This window comes from Podarcis muralis, chromosome 8, assembly GCF_964188315.1.
Source record: "Podarcis muralis chromosome 8, rPodMur119.hap1.1, whole genome shotgun sequence".
In the NCBI taxonomy this organism is placed as follows: domain Eukaryota; kingdom Metazoa; phylum Chordata; class Lepidosauria; order Squamata; family Lacertidae; genus Podarcis; species Podarcis muralis.
In genome coordinates, this window is record NC_135662.1 from 90,359,978 (window position 1) to 90,377,338 (window position 17,361).

At 45.7% G+C, this 17,361-nt stretch overlaps 1 protein-coding gene across 7 annotated transcripts in view; it reads left to right on the top strand.

Annotated features, from left to right (window-relative positions):
* Nucleotides 1-2,187: 2,187 nt before the first annotated feature.
* The window catches only part of SEMA5A (semaphorin 5A), a 152,986-nt gene continuing 137,812 nt past the window's right edge, over nucleotides 2,188-17,361 (top strand). For 4 of the 7 annotated variants that reach the window (XM_077933561.1, XM_077933558.1, XM_077933559.1 and 1 more), the window contains exon 1: nucleotides 2,188-2,468. The gene's annotated coding sequence lies outside the window, so the exon portion shown is untranslated. Of the gene's footprint in view, nucleotides 2,469-2,654; nucleotides 2,765-17,315; nucleotides 17,334-17,361 lie in introns of those variants that run through there. The other 3 variants (XM_077933555.1, XM_077933556.1, XM_077933557.1) reach the window with 3 other exon arrangements.

Sequence of the window (17,361 nt, forward strand, 5' to 3'; positions counted from 1 at the left end):
TAAGTTAAAAAGAAGAAGGAAGATCAAAATTAAGTTAAAAATAAGGGAAGGATTTGCTGAATAATTAATTAGAAATTGGAATACAGAAAGGGGAGGTAAGAGGAAGTCGGGGAAGTAAGTTATAAGAAAATAAGGGTTGAAATTATATATTTTTTTTGTTTTTTTTTTGTTTGTCATTTTTAGTGTATTGTTTTGTTTTGTTTTTGTTGTTATAAAAAACTTTTGAAACTTTAATTAAAAAATTATAAAAAAAGAACTTTATCTAACAAGTGAGACAAGACGGGAGATTTCACAAGATTCCCAATTTCCGTTATCTCTTCTCTAACACTAATGCAGGGTCAGAAGGGCATTTACCTTCACCCATGTCATTCACATTATATTTACCTGTGGAAGCAGACAAAAGAGTCAGGTTATGCTCCTTCCTGGAAGGAAGTGGTGCCCGGGCTCCATCTCAGGGCCCTGGGCAAGGGGGGATGTGAGGGTGGGAGAGAGGAGGCATGACTGCTCCCTCTCCTGAGCCCCTGAGCCTGAGATGCTGGCTGGAGTCTGGAGCTAAAAGGGGGCACCTGGCAGGGGCTGCAACCTGGTGGAGTGGGGCAAGACCTAAGAGTTCCCACCACCATACGCAGAATCATAGGGTTGGAAGGGGCCACAAGGATTATCCAGTCCAACCCCTTTCAATGCAGGAATAGTTCACCCAACACGGGGCTCGAACTCACATTCCCCAGATTAAGAGTCTCGTGCTCTACCAGCTGAGCTACCCACCTACCCCATAAGACAGGGGGAAACAGACTGCTTCCCAGGGACGTCAGCTGGATTTCCTGGGCCTGCTGCGCTACATATGGATTGGGCTGCCTTCATCCCCACATCCCACAATCTACTGAGTGATGAGACCTGCTGCTTATGTACATATATTAACTGAACCCAGCCTACCTCACAGGGCTGTTGCAAATATAAGAGTGGGGAGTGGGGGGAAACACAAGCAAGCAAGCAAGCTGGGTGGGAAATCAAGAAAATCAAGAATATACAGCAAGTTGCAAGAAATTTGTGCAGTTTCACAACTCTCAGCAAAACACATAAATACACGCAAAACATTTTGTCCACCTCAAAAAACAAAACAAAAAATCCTTGTATTAAAGTACAGCTTTTAGGAATGTTAACTTGCTGCAACTGTAAGGTATTTCATTATTTTATAGGTGCATTTGCCAATTCATTTTGCATTATTCTTACCCACCCTCCTAAGTACACACACCTCTCTCTGTATATAAATAAATAACCGCCCACTGATGCCAAGCAGGCCAGTAGTGGTTGTGGAGAGGTAGAAGGGACCCCAAGGGTCATCTAGCCCAACCCCCTGCAATGCTGGAATCTCAACGAAAGCATCCACGACAGACAGCCAATCTGTTATGGAAAATCAGAGGCAATGCCAGTAAGAAGGAAACCATTTATTTCCAGGGAGTTACTGTGGAAAAGTAAAACAAATCAAAACCAGTCAACTGTGCTTCATTCTGTAAAGAAAGCAGCACACTTGGGAGTGAATTAAATCAGGCCGACACCAGGACAGTGCCCCCCCCTCCATCCAGCTTCTCCTGGTGCTCCAGGTAGGAGTGTCAGCATCCCATCCTCCGATTGCCTAGCAACCGCGATCAAGTGTCCTTAGCAACGGCGCCCTCTGGCCAGCGCCAAAGCCCTAGCGCTGTCTCTCCACGGGTTCTGCTCTAACTTCCTTCAGAAATGTCTGATTGACTTTCTTTTTAAATGACAGCTACGTATCTGGATGTGTTGGTGGTCTTGTCTCCCCTCCCCACAAGTCCGCCGTCTGTCCCCTTCTCTCGGGAGAAGGCTACCCCTCCCCGCGAAAGTTTCCTTCACGCCCTGAAACGGGGCAACCCTACTCCGCAACCCGCAGCACGTCTGAAGCCCGGTCTCCCGGGGAAGCAGGCGGCAGCCGCGACGGGCACAAAAGGCAGACGTCACTGGCTCCTAGCCGGAGAGAGGGAGGGAGGGAGGGAGGTCTCTAAGCAGCGCGCTGCGCGGACCTCGGACGCGGAGGCGGAGCAGGAGGGCGGGCCTGTGGGCGAGCCCGAGGGAGGGGCGGGAAGGGGCTCCGCCGGCTCCAGCCTCCCCCTCGGGGGAGGAGGAGGAGCGGCAGCCGCGGCGGCAGCAGCAGCAGCAGCCTCAGCCTCCCTGCCGCCTCCGCCGGGACCTGCTGCGGGCGCGCCTGGTCCTGCGCTGCCGCTCGCGCCCCGCGGATCCCGCTCCGGACGGCGCCTCCCGCCGCCTCGACCCTTCCACCCGCCGAGCCTCGCCAGGATCCCCGCCGGGCGCTTTATGAGCGCGGAGGTCCGGCAAGCGCCGTTGCTGCTGCCGCTGCCGGGGCTGCCCCCGGGGCTCTCCGCAGCTGCCGTCGGATCCGCCCTTCGGCGACAACCACGCGGCGCGGGCCCCGCTATGGTGCTTCCCCGGGGGTAAGTACCCCGTCAGTACCCCCGTCTCAGTACATCCTTGGGATTAGAGAATGATAGAGTGGGAAGGGTCCCCGGGGGTCATCTAGTCCAACCCCCGGCAATGCAGGCAATTTCCCGGGGGCTGCTGGGTCTTCTTCGCGGGAAGCGGCGTCGGATCATTTCAGTTATCTTCCTTGATTGCTCGCAAGGCAAGCCCGGTAGATTTCCGCGGGCTTTACTCGTGAGTAGCCCTTCCGAGGCTCGCTTGATCGTGCGAGTGTTCCCGCTCCGAGAAGCCCCACGGATGTCGTTGCCAGGTGAAGGAGCGCGCTGGGCGGGGCGGGGGGGGGCTCTCGTGTGGAAAGGAAACTTGGCGTTCCCAGTGCAAACCTGCTCCCGACGGGGCGGGGGAAGGAGGTGCGGGAAGCAAGGGGCGCCTGTGGACGAAAAGCCGTCGGGAGCGTTGCGCGAGGAGCGGTCTCTGGCCGCGGATGTTGCGCGGTGACGAGGAGCCCTTGTGTGGCGGGTTCCTCTTTGCGGGAGAGCACGTCGGAGCAGCGGGGAGCAGCTCGCGGTGGGGAGGAGAAAGGGGAGGCGGCGAGGCGGCGAGGCGGCGAGGCGGCGTGTTTGCGCCCTGCGCTCCGCGGAGGCTTCGGAGGTCGCGCCGTCGGTGTTCTTTTAACTTTACCATTTCCTGCCCATTCTGGACTCCCGCTGTGGGAGTCTGCGCCCTGACCGGCAGGGGGCGCCACAAGGAAGGCTCCAGGAAAGGTTCTTTGGGCACCTTGTTGGGGGAGAAACACGCGCCAAAAAACCAGATCGATTTGAGAGGGAAGGTGGTGGAGTCAAAAGCCAAAGGGTTTGCGCAGATGTTCTCTATTATGCAGAACCGTCCTTGATGTTATCTGGCACTTCTGATCTTTGAGGAAGGGAGAAGGGAGATTTTGGCTGGCTAAATTGCCTTTGAAGAATCAAGTTAAATTTCTGACTTGGCTTCTATGATGCTGCGCTCATTAAGCAAAAGGATAGAAACCTGTGCCTTGCATTTAGCAACTGGCCAGGAATTCCTTGCATGCAACTGAGGGATCCACTTGGGAGAAGGCAAATTTATTTTCTTTTTACTACCCTACTGAGAGCCTGCTAGCCTATGTTTCTATGCTGACCACAGGCGATGGAGCTTCTTTTCTCTGGAAGTTTTTATTTTTCAGCCTAGTAACTTTTGTGAACCCACCTACAAGACAGCTTAAAAGAAGTTAGTAAGCTTAGGCTCTTTGGGGCTTATTCCTAGTGTTGCGGTCTAAGAGAACCAGCACCTAAAATCCTGTCCTATTTACTTCAGTCTGACAGAGCAAAGTGCCTTAGAACAAGTCACATCACTGGCCCATCTAGCGGAGTGACGTCTACACAGGCTGGCAGCAGCTGCCCCTAGTTTCAGACAGGGAGCCTTTTCCAGCCTTCTCTTACCTGGAATCCACTACCTGTCTGGGCTTTTGAACCTGGGGCCCTTGACATGCAAAGCAGATGCACTGAGCTCTGGCCCTTCCTGCTCTAGAGGAATCAGAGGGCATATGTTGCTATTACTGTATAACAATTCCATAAAATTCAAAGCCCTTTCCGTTTGCAGGTTGACTCTGGCCCATTTGGTAGTCCTTTCTTTAAAACAGGCGTAGCACAGAGGACCTCCAGGTCAGGGATTGTAGGAGCTGTAATCTGGAGGGCAATAATAATAATAATAATAATAATAATAATAATAATAATAATAATAATATTTATTATTTATTCCCCAGCCACCCTGGGTGGCTCCCAACTGAATATTAAAAACACAATAGGTTAGTTACACCTGATTTCGCCACACCTGTGTTTGCTTCCTTTTAACTAAAATGATCCATTGGGGAACTTGCATCGAACATTAAATAAGAAGACATTGCTGTTTATGAAAAACTATCGCAGTGGCATGAAATTAATAACTCTAAAAATAAGAATCCTTTTATCAAAGGCTTTATAAAGTAGCATACTTTTGATCAGTCAACAGGCAAAGACTCAGGCAGGCCTTTCTTGGCTGCATTTTTTTTGGTCTTGGATGCAGGGTTAGAAACCAAGATATATGAGCTAGGCAATAAATGGCTCCTCAAACCAAGGTTAAAAAGGTAAAGGTACCCCTGCCCATACGGGCCAGTCGTGTCCGACTCTAGGGTTGTGCGCCCATCTCACTTAAGAGGCCGGGGGCCAGCGCTGTCTGAAGACACTTCCGGGTCACGTGGCCAGCGTGACATCGCTGCTCCGGCGAGCCGGCACCAGCGCAGCACACGGAAATGCTGTTTACCTTCCCGCTATAAAGCGGTACCTATTTATCTACTTGCACTTAGGGGTGCTTTCGAACTGCTAGGTGGGCAGGAGCTGGGACCGAGCAACAGGAGCTCACCCCGCCGCGGGGATTCAAACCGCCGACCGTGCGATTGGCAAGCCCTAGGCGCTGAGGTTTTACCCACAGCGCCACCCGCGTCCCTCAAACCAAGGTTACAAGTCTCCAAAACGGAATGTCTAGTTGCCCTTTGGGGGCAAGATGGCTCTAAAGTCTTATTTTTCAAATGATGGACTGACTGTGATTGATTCTCAGTTAAACATCTCACCAGTTCAGATGACAACCTTGAGCTCAGTTAAGAGCTTTGAGAACTTAAAGAAGAAAAGTCACTTGATCCAGGGACAGTCCACATATACATTGGCTTTTCTGACCTCTTTTTCTTAACGTTGCTACAGACCTTTCATCATGTATAAATATTCTTCACAACTGTGAGCAGGGTAAGGGAAGACAAGCGACAACCGTTGACTATAACATCGTTCAGGGCTCCTGCTCAGGCTGCACAGAAGAAGCATTTTGTTTCCTGAAATTCATTCTGATTGTGCATATAAAATATAGCTGAGGGAATTCTGTAGAATGTGGTCTTAGTGTGTGAAAACAGTCCAGATCCAGGGATCCCCCGGCAGGCACCTCCAGATGTCAGGTGCCTTCCTGGCGCCCAGGCACCTTCACTTGGCACCTGGCTAATTTCAAACACTGCTTGGGTGGACTAGATGGGATTTGAGTACTGGCATTTTAAAAGCCATGCTTCATTGTTTACATGTATTGTGAAGTTTAATATATACGCTAGCTAGTTATGCGACCCCCGAGCAAAAGACACCTGAAGGCAGCCCTGTTTAGGGAATGCTGTATTGTTTTTAACACTCGATTGGAAGCCACCCAGAGTGGCTGGGGAAACTCAGCCAGATGGGCGGGGTATAAATGATAAATTATTATTTATATTATAATAGTGAATTACTGCTTGCATATTATGCTGTGGAGTTTCAAGCCTATGTATCTTGTGTCACCAAGCACATGTGTTAGCGCATGCATGCATCCCAGTGGCTGGCTTTACGCTTGATGCCTGTATTCTCCCTTGGTGGGTTCAGTTGTTGAATGATGAAGATGCCTGTATAGATATTGTCCATGTGTGGCTGTGACAAACAGCTGCTTGTGAACTCTTGACGTGGAGTTGTGTCTGCATGCAGGACTTTGTTTGAATAAATACTTACTACCAGCGCACAATTTTGTTTCTGTGTAATGTGGGAAATAACTTTTATTATACACCATCTGAAGCCAGAATACCAGTTGGGTTCTGCTTGCTCATAAAATAGGTATCTCTTTGTGTAAGAGGCGCCAGAGACTGTTTTGATTTATTGGCCTTTAAATCTTCAGAGAATAACCTGACGTATTGTGCAAATGGTCCTTATTTTGCCGAGTACTGAACTGATAAATGAGTATCAGTTTGTTGCCAAGTGTAAATGCTAAATTTAAACAGAAAAGAATCCTTATGGCATTTTAATTGACAGAAAATGTGCTGGTTCGCATATCTCAGAAAACAAATTGATTAGCTAGATTTATAAGTTTATATCTAGCCAATATCCTAACATTTTCTAGAAGCAAATAATTGAACCTTTAAGAAATGAGTGGTTGTGTTTTTTTTAAGGGGTGGTTATAAGAACTACATATTTCTGAAGTGTTCAGATTTAAATAGCATTCTATTAAAGCATACATGCTTGGGGCAGAATGATTTTTATTTTTTAAAATGTCAGGCTGTATAATTCAAACAGCCCATTAGTAAGTTCCATGAAACATGAGGCTCACGCATTTGGAGATGGTGCTTGAGTTTTTGGATAGGTGGTAATTTAAATTTTATAATTTCCCTCCTTCTGGGCATATATTCTTGCAGTTTTTTTTGAATTAGCTGATGAGAAAACCACTGTATTATGTGTGCTCCTTCTTTCTCTGAAGCACCTCAGAGATGCAAAGTACAAACTGTGTGCATGTTCAGCAGGTTCTCCTCAAAGATTACAAATGGGACAAATTTGTTTTACAAATAAACAGTGTCACCTTTTATTCTGTTATTTGAGCAGAGTGGAGATTTTTTTAAAATGCTGAATATTCTGTAGGTCGTATTTAATTATGTTTTATTCAGAGCAGACCCACTGAAGGGAACATGACTCGGTTGGGGCCATTCATTTCAATAGGTCTACTCTGAGTAAGACATAGTTACCTGCCACCCATGGTTTTGTCTGATCCCTCTGCTACTTCTGTTTTATATCCCTTTTATATAACTACAAGTGGGAGCTGCAACCAACTGTTGCAGTGTGAAGCATTCCATTTTAGGATTTCAGGAAGAAATCCTTTCCTTCAGGGCACTGCATCATATTCTCCATCTCTTCCAGTTTTCATTCTTGTTTCCCCAACAGATGCTCATGATTTCATCGTCACTGAGTGTACTCAGGCCTCATTTGGCTATTTGGGATGGGTGGTTTGTTTTCTTTTCTTTTTTAGAATTGTAGAATTGGAAGGGACCCTGAGGATCATCTAGTCCAACCCCTTGCGATGCAGGAATTTGCAGCTGCCCCTTACTGGGATTGAACCTGAAACCTTGACATTATCAACACCATGTTCTAAGCAACTGAGCTCTTGAGCAAGTTCTTTGCTCCCTTAGATTTTCCTTCCTAAATGTTTTTTTTAATCTCCTGTAGACATTGGAGTTACTCTGAACATGCTGATACCTTCCTCTTGTTCCTCAGTACTGTTCACCACAAAACTGCAGGCACTCGGCACTCAAGTTTGCTTTTGGAGGGAGTTGTTGTTATTTTAAATGTGCAATTATGTTAACTGCTATGGGAGGCTTTTACTCAAACAGTGGGGCATAAATGTTTCAAGTAAGTAAATAAATAAGCAACAAGCAAGCAGCACTTTGTTTCCGCATGGGCTTGGTCAGACATATAATTTCTGAGTAGGGTTAAGGGCCAGATCACACATGCGCTGATGTATCTAAATGACTGCAGCATCGAGTGATGACTTACTTTCCATGATCTGGATGCTGTGCTTCTGTGTAAGACTGCATTAGCTGGTCAAGCACTTGCATGCTGCTGCCTTGGTCCAAAGACTCATTCCCTGGGTGGATAAACTTTCATGGCCTGTGGGCCAGATTATTATCTCCCTGCCCCTGGCAGGCCAAATTCGACAGGTGGGCAGGCTCAGCTGTCATGCACTGGTTGGATGAAGAGGAGTGGTGGGAGGTGCCAGCTGAGGAGCCCCCGAGGGAAACCCCAGAGGAGGAAGGCTCAGAGCCAAGGGCTTTCAGACAGCTCCCCCCTCCCGAGCCTCCAAAAACCTGCTACTGATGAGATGAGATGAAAACATTTGATGAGCAGCTATCAAATCCTGCCACCTTGGCTGAGCAAGCCTGTTCCATCATGGAAAAAGATGTGTGCAGCCAAGGCAGGATGTAACCCTGTGCTCCTGGCCATCTGCTGACGGCACCAGTGAATTGGACTTGCGGTCTGAAGGTTCCTCACTCCCACTGCAGGCAACCATGGCAGAGTCAGGCATCCCATAGGAGAAGCTCAAGGCTTCCCGTGGAAAGGGGTGCCCAGAGGCCAAGCCATGCACTGGCAGAGGTAGAAGACACAGTTTGGTCTGAGCTGAGTAGGATGGAGGGAGGTTGTAGGGATGGGCAGTGGAGCAAGCAGGCTGGAGGCAGCGCAAGGATGGGCGAGGGACAAAGGTAGCCCGTTTCTCAGGCCAGAAAGCCATTTCCACGAGCTTTTATCTCCAAACCAACTTAGGGAGAGCCTGTGGCTTTTTGTGAATGATCCCATGCTGCAGTCTGCAGTGTAGCCTTATTTGCCCTCCGTCTTTCATTCTGTCTCAACGTCCGAGCATTGCCTCTTTTTTTTTAATAATAATATTTATTAGTTTTCCAACAAATTGAACACAACACTACAAAAAACAAAAAAGAAAAAACATACAATAATACAATACAATACAAAAAAACAAAAAAAAACCCTGCTAAACACTAACATACAACTAACAAAACAAAACAAAAACCATTTAAAACACAGTCCAATTTCAATATCTTATCTTTCTTTCACTAATTTCCACGACCTCCTCACACCTCCCTTTTTGTATTCCACTTCTATTAATTGTTTCAGCAATTCCTTTCCATCTTCCTCTATTTTCTATCCTATACAGTGGTGCCTCGCAAGACGAAATTAATCCGTTCCACGAGTCTCTTCGTCTTGCGGTTTTTTCGTCTTGCGAAGCAACCCTATTAGCGGCTTAGCGGCTATTAGCAGCTTTAAGAAAAAGGAAACAAACTTGCAAGAACTCGCAAGACTTTTCGTCTTGCGAAGCAAGCCCATATGGAAATTCGTCTTGCGAAGCACCTCAAAAAACGGAAAACTCTTTTGTCTAGCGAGTTTTTCGTCTTGCGAGGCATTCGTCTTGCGGGGTACCACTGTAATTGTCTTAACACATTCTAACCTTATTTTTCCCTTTAATGCTCTAATAATCTATTTATACTTAATTCCTTATAACATTTCTACTAAAGCCATATAACTTCATTCCAACATCTTTCTAACATTCATTAATTTTACAGTATTTCTGTAAATATCTTTAAACTTTTTCCAGTCTTCTTCCACCGACTCTTCTCCTTGGTCTCGGATTCTTCCAGTCATTTCCGCCAATTCCATGTAGTCCATCAACTTCATCTGCCATTCTTCCCTGGTGGGTAAATCTTGTGTCTTCCAATATTTCGCGATGAGTATTCTTGCTGCTGTTGTTGCATACATAAAGAAAGTTCTATCCTTCTTTAACACCAATTGGCCGACCATGCCCAGGAGAAAGGCCTCTGGTTTCTTAAGGAAGGTATATTTAAATACCTTTCTCATTTCATTATAAATCATCTCCCAGAATGCCTTAATCCTTGGGCATGTCCACCAAAGGTGAAAGAATGTACCTTCAGTCTCATTACATTTCCAACATTTATTATCGGGCAAATGGTAGATTTTTTGAAGCTTAATTGGTGTCATGTACCACCTATAAATCATTTTCGTTAAGTTTTCTCTTAAGGCATTACATGCCGTAAATTTCATACCTGTGGTCCATAACCGTTCCCAGTCAGCCATCATTATGTTACAGTATATTGCCTCTTCAGTCACAGAGGACAACCCCCATTCTGGAACTGCAGACCTCAGGATTTTCCAGGACCAACTCAGCAGGCAGCATCAGCCAATAGACCAGGAGGCTCCTGATTTGAGTCCTGGCAGGTCTTGACAAAGTCTAACAGTTAAGCTGAGTGTCTGATCAACATTATGAGCGCTTGTTGTATTGTCGCATGAGCAAGGCATTAAAATATTTTAATTGCTAAAGAAGAGTCATGATTCTTATCCTCCCACACTCTCAAATGCCTCAGTATATGTATTTGTATTTCTTTAATATGGCATTGGGCAAGATAAAGTCACAAACTAATTTAACAAATAATGATAATAAGATAAAAATATGCTAGAGAGAATCAATTGGCTTTTTCTCTTCCATGCTACTCTCCTTTACATTCTCTTGTGAAATCGGCTATAAAACACAAGGCACATGGGTTTTGCCTTTTCCAATTTGTCTCTGCAAAGTATTGCTGACTTGAAAGAATGAGTGTTCTATCAGGCGTGCCAAAACATATTTCAAACTGACCTCTCTGTGACATATAGTTTTTGCCAGCTGTTCATGGTAGACTAGTTTTAAACATCTAGCCTGGAGCGTTGCAGGATTGACCAGCCAAGAACAGGTGGCAGTCTGCTCTTCTGAATCCCTCCAAAAATCTGAGGAATCTTGGAGCCCAAACAGGCCTTTGCAGGTAAAATTAGGTACTGAAGACACAGCCTTTCGCCAAGTTCCCCACCCTGCCTGATAAGCTCATTCTCTTGCGCCCCTCAGCAAACAGCCCTATACAGCTTTGGAAAGCTGCCCCAGGGAATCCTTGACTGCAGGAGCTGCTGATATACTTCCTGGGCAGATGGGCTTTTGCTGTTCTTGAAAAGCAAGTGGCGAAGGGAGGCCCAAATGCTCCAGGGAAACAGAAAAAAAGACATGCATTTGTTAAAAAATATCCTCAATTGCCGCTGAAAATTACCGGTAATTCTTTGTAAAAATTAGGTGTGAAGCTATGCAGGCAGATGGGGATTTCTGTACATTTGGGTCTCTCTTTGGTAAAAAGTTTTGTGTCTCTGTCGTAGGAAATGTATACTTTTTTGTGCATTCTGCAATTTCCAGTGGTCCATGTAACTTATCTCCTAATTGGCAATGTTAATTGCATCTTGATTATTGTGCCTTTATAGTTGTTTATGATTTATTTAAAGCTTTCTCACATTCACAGATCAATAAAAACCAAGAGTGTTCCTGGCTTGCAATCTAAAATACATAGCACAAAAGGAAAGGGGAATGGCGGTGGAGAAAGAAAAAAAGAAACTTGACTGCCAACTCTTCAAGTTACAGCTCTTATAATGACTAGCTAGGATGGGATAGTTCAGGAAGCTGCTGCTAGCTGACAGAGCAAAAGGCAGCTGGTCTCATGTTGTTTATTCAAAAGTAATATAATATCTTAATTGTTTTATAATTACAGCTAGGAAAACCCCACACCTTTTAAAAAGCAAAGGCAGACAAAAGGTCCTGGTGGCCTGAGGGAAGGGTGAATAAAATGTGGGGAAAGGAAATTAGTTCTGGATCTGAGAAGAAAACTGGAGGGTAGCAGTGGGATGAGGTGGCTGCCATGGAGTGAGGGAGGCGACGGAGGAGTTTTGGTTCAGACGTGGCCCTTGAAGATTTCTTGTGGGCGGTTGCTCTGTCCCTTTATGCTCTTACGACTAAGACCATGCTCTTGATACGTCTCAGCTGTGAACTTTGTTTACTTCAGCCGCTTTCAAACTGCTCTGGTAAACGCCAGGGCTGTTTGGAGACTGATCCACAGTGACTCCATCGGAGCAGGTCTTTGGGGCCGGGGTCCTGGCAGAACCAACAAGAGAGTTCTCAAAATGCAGCTGGGGTGGCTGACCACATTTTGAAGTACCGGTAAGTGTGGTAATATGCATTCCCTCCTGTCATGAGACCATTGGTTCCAGAGGCTAAAATCACCTGACTGTGCCATTGCTCATCTGCAAGGTTATGGATTGGAAGATCAGTAACAGCAGACAAATTTCCCGGGAAAATGGTTTGCTCACCATTTTTCCTTCCCTAGGGTTTAGCTGCAGTTCAGAGAAGTGTGAGGTTTGCTCTCGGTTGGGGCATTCTCATTTCACACAGGGTGTTGGTTCTGTGAACTTCATTCAGGTGGCACATCCATTGCATCCAATATTCATATTGATTTGAATTGTATTTTTATTGCTGCTTTTATTTCATGAATTGCGTTGCATTGATTGTAATGCAATAAAATACAATAGATAACAGAGAAGCAATAAAAATACAATTAAAAATCATACAGCATCTAGCACAGCACATTAGAATTGCTGCAACAGGCAGAAAAAGAATTAAGTGCTCCCCCCCAAGACAATCAGCAATTTTCAGAGGGGTCCATGAGGGGGAAAAGCTTGGCAACAACTTCCCCTGGATGTATCAGAAGCCTCTGCAGCCACAATAGAGTTTCCTTGGCAGACAAGCTGGTAAGAAACATGTTCTCCGGTAGTACATTTGCTCTCTACTGGCCTTTCCTCAACCTGGTGCCCTCCAGCTTGGGCTGATGGGAGTTGTAGTTCAAAGCATCTGGAGGGGCAGCAGGATGAGGAAGGCTGATCTAGGCTGCCTCCAGGCCACCAACACTCAAGCAGGCAAGCGGACGGGGAGGGCAAATCTTGTTTGGACACCATTTTTTTGTGGGCAGAGATGAGTATGGATTTCTTCTTGTGGTTTCATTGATCCCAGCCTCTGCATATAATAGTTGATGGAACTTTAGCGACACAGTTGAAATGGGAATGATTATGCTTGTGCTTGTGGTTGTGATGAACTTGTGCACCATTCTTTTTTCTTTTTCTTTTTACTGTGGAATCTATCAATATGTTTCTTTTTTTTAATGTGCTATACCTCTTGTTTTTGTTGCAAAATAATGTGTGCAAATAATGCAGGTGACATGTGGTTTCGTTTCTCAGGAGCACCTGTATCTGTGGTTATTTTAAGCTACAGGTGCTGACCTCTGACAATGTTTTGCAGTGTACTCCTATCCCCAACAGAGAAGTGGGCAACCTAATGCTGGATGTGGCCCTCCAAGCCTCCCTAACTGGCCCTCAGCAGTCTCCCCAGGCCATGCTCCCCCCTCACCCTGAGTTTGTTTTGTTTCATTTCTTTGCTGGGTGATGATGCCCCTTGCTTATCTGCCGGGAGGATGTGTGTAGAAACAAAGGTGGGATTTACCTTCATTGCTCCACCCTCTTTTGCCCTGGCCACACCCCTGGCAGGTAGTGCAGATGGGAATGAAAAAGGTTCCCCATCCATTCAAAAAACAGGTGTGTTCCTCCTCAAGGACCCAGTTAGTCTGGAACATGAGGCTTTCAGTAGGGCTTGTTCCATTTATAGACGTACCGCCTTTATCTTCCGAGGAGTTCGAGGTGGTGTACATGGTTCTCCTCCTCCCCATTTCATCCTCGCAACAACCCTGTGAGGTAGGTTAGGCTGAGAGGTGGTGACTGGCCCGAGGTTCCCCCGTGGGCTCCATGGCTGAGTGGGGATTCCAACGCTGCTCTCTCAGGAAGAACATTAGGAAGAACTTCCTGACAGTAAGAGCTGTTCAACAGTGGAATTTGCTGCCAAGGAGTGTGGTGGAGTCTCCTTCTTTGGAGGTCTTTAAGCAGAGGCTTGACAACCACATGTCAGGAGTGCTCTGATGGTGTTTCCTGCTTGGCAGGGGGTTGGACTCGATGGCCCTTGTGGTCTCTTCCAACTCTATGATTCTATGATTCTATTCTAGGTCCTCATCAGACACTCCAACCATTACGCCACCCTGGTTTTGGTGCTCAGGAGAAGCGAGGCATGTGGACAGAGAGAAAAATCACTTTCCCCACATCCCCTCTCCCTGCTGTGTTCGGATAGCAATGTAAATAACACATTATGGGTAGAGAAGGTTTGTGGAGAGTAGAAGGGGGAAATGTTTCCTTGTTACTTTCCTCCCTCTTGAACGTTCCCCATTTAATGCAGGGAAGGGTTCCTGCCCCCCCCCCCCAGCCTCATTGCAGGTACCACTTCAGGACACTGACTATAAGCTGTTGGGGTATGAGGAATCCCTGCTCTCCATTTTCCCCCTTCAATGTTATGCCAAATTTAGTGGGGTTTTTAAAGGAGACCTTCCTCTGGAAATGCCAATATGGGGCATTTCATCCTCCCAATGAAGCTGGGTTATGTGGCACCTAGGTAAGGCCAGAGGCAAAGCTCCAAACCTCGCCGGGAGTTCTAGTGCCAAGATTTTGGGGTTTGGATCCCAGCTCTGACATCCCAGCCAGATCCTGGAGATCATCCAGAGGAGAGCTGTTAGTCATCTCAAAGTTACAGAGGCCCAATTTGGCTCAGCAAGAAACCAGGCATTTATCGCCACTGATCCCATGCTGTGGAACACTCTTCCAGCAGAGAAATGGCAGGCACTCCCCCTTTCGACTTTCAGGTGTCTCTGGAAGACTTTTTTAGGCCAAGAGGCCTTTGCAGCTGTTGCAGCCTGCCACTTGAATGACTATTTTCTACTGTTTTCATTGGCGCTTTATGTTTAACTGTGAACATGTATTGCTGCTGTGCAGCCAGTGTCGAAATTAGCCAGGCGCCCGGAGCATTAGGCACCTGTGACCAAGCGAAGATGCCTGGGCGCCAGGATGCCACCTGATATCTCCAGCATCTGGGGAATCATCAGATCGGGACTGTTTTCACACACTGATACCACATCCTGTAGAATTCTATCAGTTACGTTTTTATTATAATAGGGGAAAGCGCATACACAAATGTATAATTAGTTAAAATAACATACCAAAATGCATTTTAGCATGCAAATTTTCATGCAAACTTTTTTTAAAAATGGCAAATTGATGTGGAAATGTGACAAATTGAATTTGAGATCGGAGAAGTGATAATCTGAGAGAAACCCAAATGGATAGATTTGTCCAACTATTAGCTTGACTGGGCAGGCGGGGTGGGAGCCACACAGAGACTTGGGAGGTCACTCATTCACCCCAAGGGACACCAGGGCACAGATCAGGAGGCTCCCAGTTCAAGTCCTGGCTAATCCTAAAATGCTTCAAAACTACTGCACCTATTTATTGGCAAGAGGTTACACCTTCTTTTGGAATTCTTTGGGCAGCCTCTGAAGGGAGGACGCCTGCCACAGTTCTGTTGTCCCTGGGGGATCTGCCCAGAGGTGAACTTGCCAATAATAGTATATTTCAAAATGAGAGGGCTGGATCCAGAACCAGGTTTCTGAAATTTCACATAAATGTGCCAATATTTGTCCCCCTAGTTGCTCCAGAAGAATAGTTAAAATTTAAGCAGACATGAAATCAAGATAAGACCTATCCAGTACTGTGATAACATCAGCAGCTGTTAAAGTTATTGGGTTATTTTGTATTTAAGAACAGACCCTGTCTGATGGTAGGCAAGCCAGTGCAGAAGATATCACTCTATATACAGAAACGTTCTTTGTGAAAGGACACAATAGAACAGAAGAATTCATTTTAATTGCAAAAATTACAGTGCTATCTGTTGTAAACACTGTTATCGGCTTATCAGTTTCCACAGTATTTTAAAGTCCTAATATTAACTGTGTAGGACTCAACGTCTTTGTTTGCAAATGCATTCATGGGCTGGAGTTGTTCTGTTGAAAACTGGGGGCGTATAAAGACATACACAGGGACAGCAGTCAGGTTGCTGTGGAGCTGCACTCAGTTTTGCTTTGGCCAAGCCCACAATGATTCCTGCAGGACTTGGTTTAGGAAAAAAACCAATGCAGCTGATTTCCAACAGAAGGTAGCTGGCTCAGCACAGATTGGAGTGCCTTTGTGACATCCGAACATTACCCAAAAAAATTTTTTAAGACCCCAAACAAATGTTTAATAAGATAAATTTGCAAGAAGTATATATAAAAAGGTTGATGCACAGAGTTAGAAACTCAGATATAGAAGCAAGGGGCCAAATGGTTCCTTAAACCAAGGTTACAGTTGGCAAAGCAGAATGTCTAGTTGCCGTTTTGGGGCAAGACGGCTCTAAAGTCTTATTTTTCAAATGATGAACTGACTCAGATTGATTATCAGTTAAACATCTGGCTAGTTCAGGTGACAACCTTGAGGTAGGTTAAAAACTTTGAAAACTTAAAGAAGAAAAGTGACTTTCCAGGGACAATTCTGGATGGCGTTGTTTGATTACATTTATGTTTTGCTTGCTTGGTTTTTCACTTCCGTTTTGTTATATTTGTAAGCTGCCTTGATCATCTTATGGTGGAAATGTAAGATACAAATTTCACAAACAAATGTGTCACTTCACAGCAGAGGATGGTCTCTGGTTACACACAGTGCTATTTTTCTAGAGAGAGAAAAGAGGTTCCTAGCTTGAAAAAGAGACATTGCGCATACCTTTGTAAACCAAGAAAACTTTAATAATAACATCTGATTGCAGGGAAAAGAAAGAAAAGAAAAAGAGGTTCCGAAACTCACCATGAACGTTTCCCTATAAAGACAATGGCGCCCACATGAGAAGTGCCAGAACTGAGTTCCAGCTGGAAAAAGCCCTGGTTACGTGACTTTTCAGGGTAGAGTCTATTTCGGCATGGTTAAGGCTTGCCCACAAGTGGGGTGCTTCAACTTGTGTCCATGTAAGTGACTTCTTGGATTCTGAACATGCCTGGCCCAAATGGAAGAAAAATGAAAAGGCAGATGTGAGCTCCTAAACTAGAAGTTGGTGTGCCTAGACTGCAGGCCCCTTTAGTTCTTGCAAATGCAGCCAGCTTTGAGGAGGTTTTTTGATCTTTCCCGTCAGCTTTAATATCTGTCAGTGACACCTATGTAACAATGGCAGGAGTTAAAGGCGGTCTCAGTGTCTGGTTGCTTATGCCAGGATCTCTATCAGCATGGATTTGTCTATTGTGCACACGCAGAGAGCTGATAGTCCCCTTTCTTTCAGAGAGGCTGACACTGACCTAATGCCCTGATCCAACATAAACCAACAGGGAAGATATTTAGCCAGCGGACGCCTTGTCTGCATTGAAGTCAATGGAAGCAGGAATGTTAAGCAGCTGTGTAATTTTCTTTGTATGATTGGAATCTGATTAGACAAGTTGGAGTGGGAGAAAAAAACAAAGTTGCATTGAGAAGGCTAATTTATGCAGCCTAGGCTCACGCACACACCATCAAGAGTTATGATCTCCATGGAATAGTGCTGTTGTTGCGACTCGCTTCTGTGGCGTTTTGGTGCCTGCTCTTTTGTCATTTCTAGACATGCGTAATGTTAGAAACAGCACAAACGGGGGACCCCAGAGGGAAGCGATCTCAGTATTGCCTGCAGTGCAGAGAAAAGATATATTTCAGGCTGTGAGTATGCTTCGATTCTGCAAGTGTG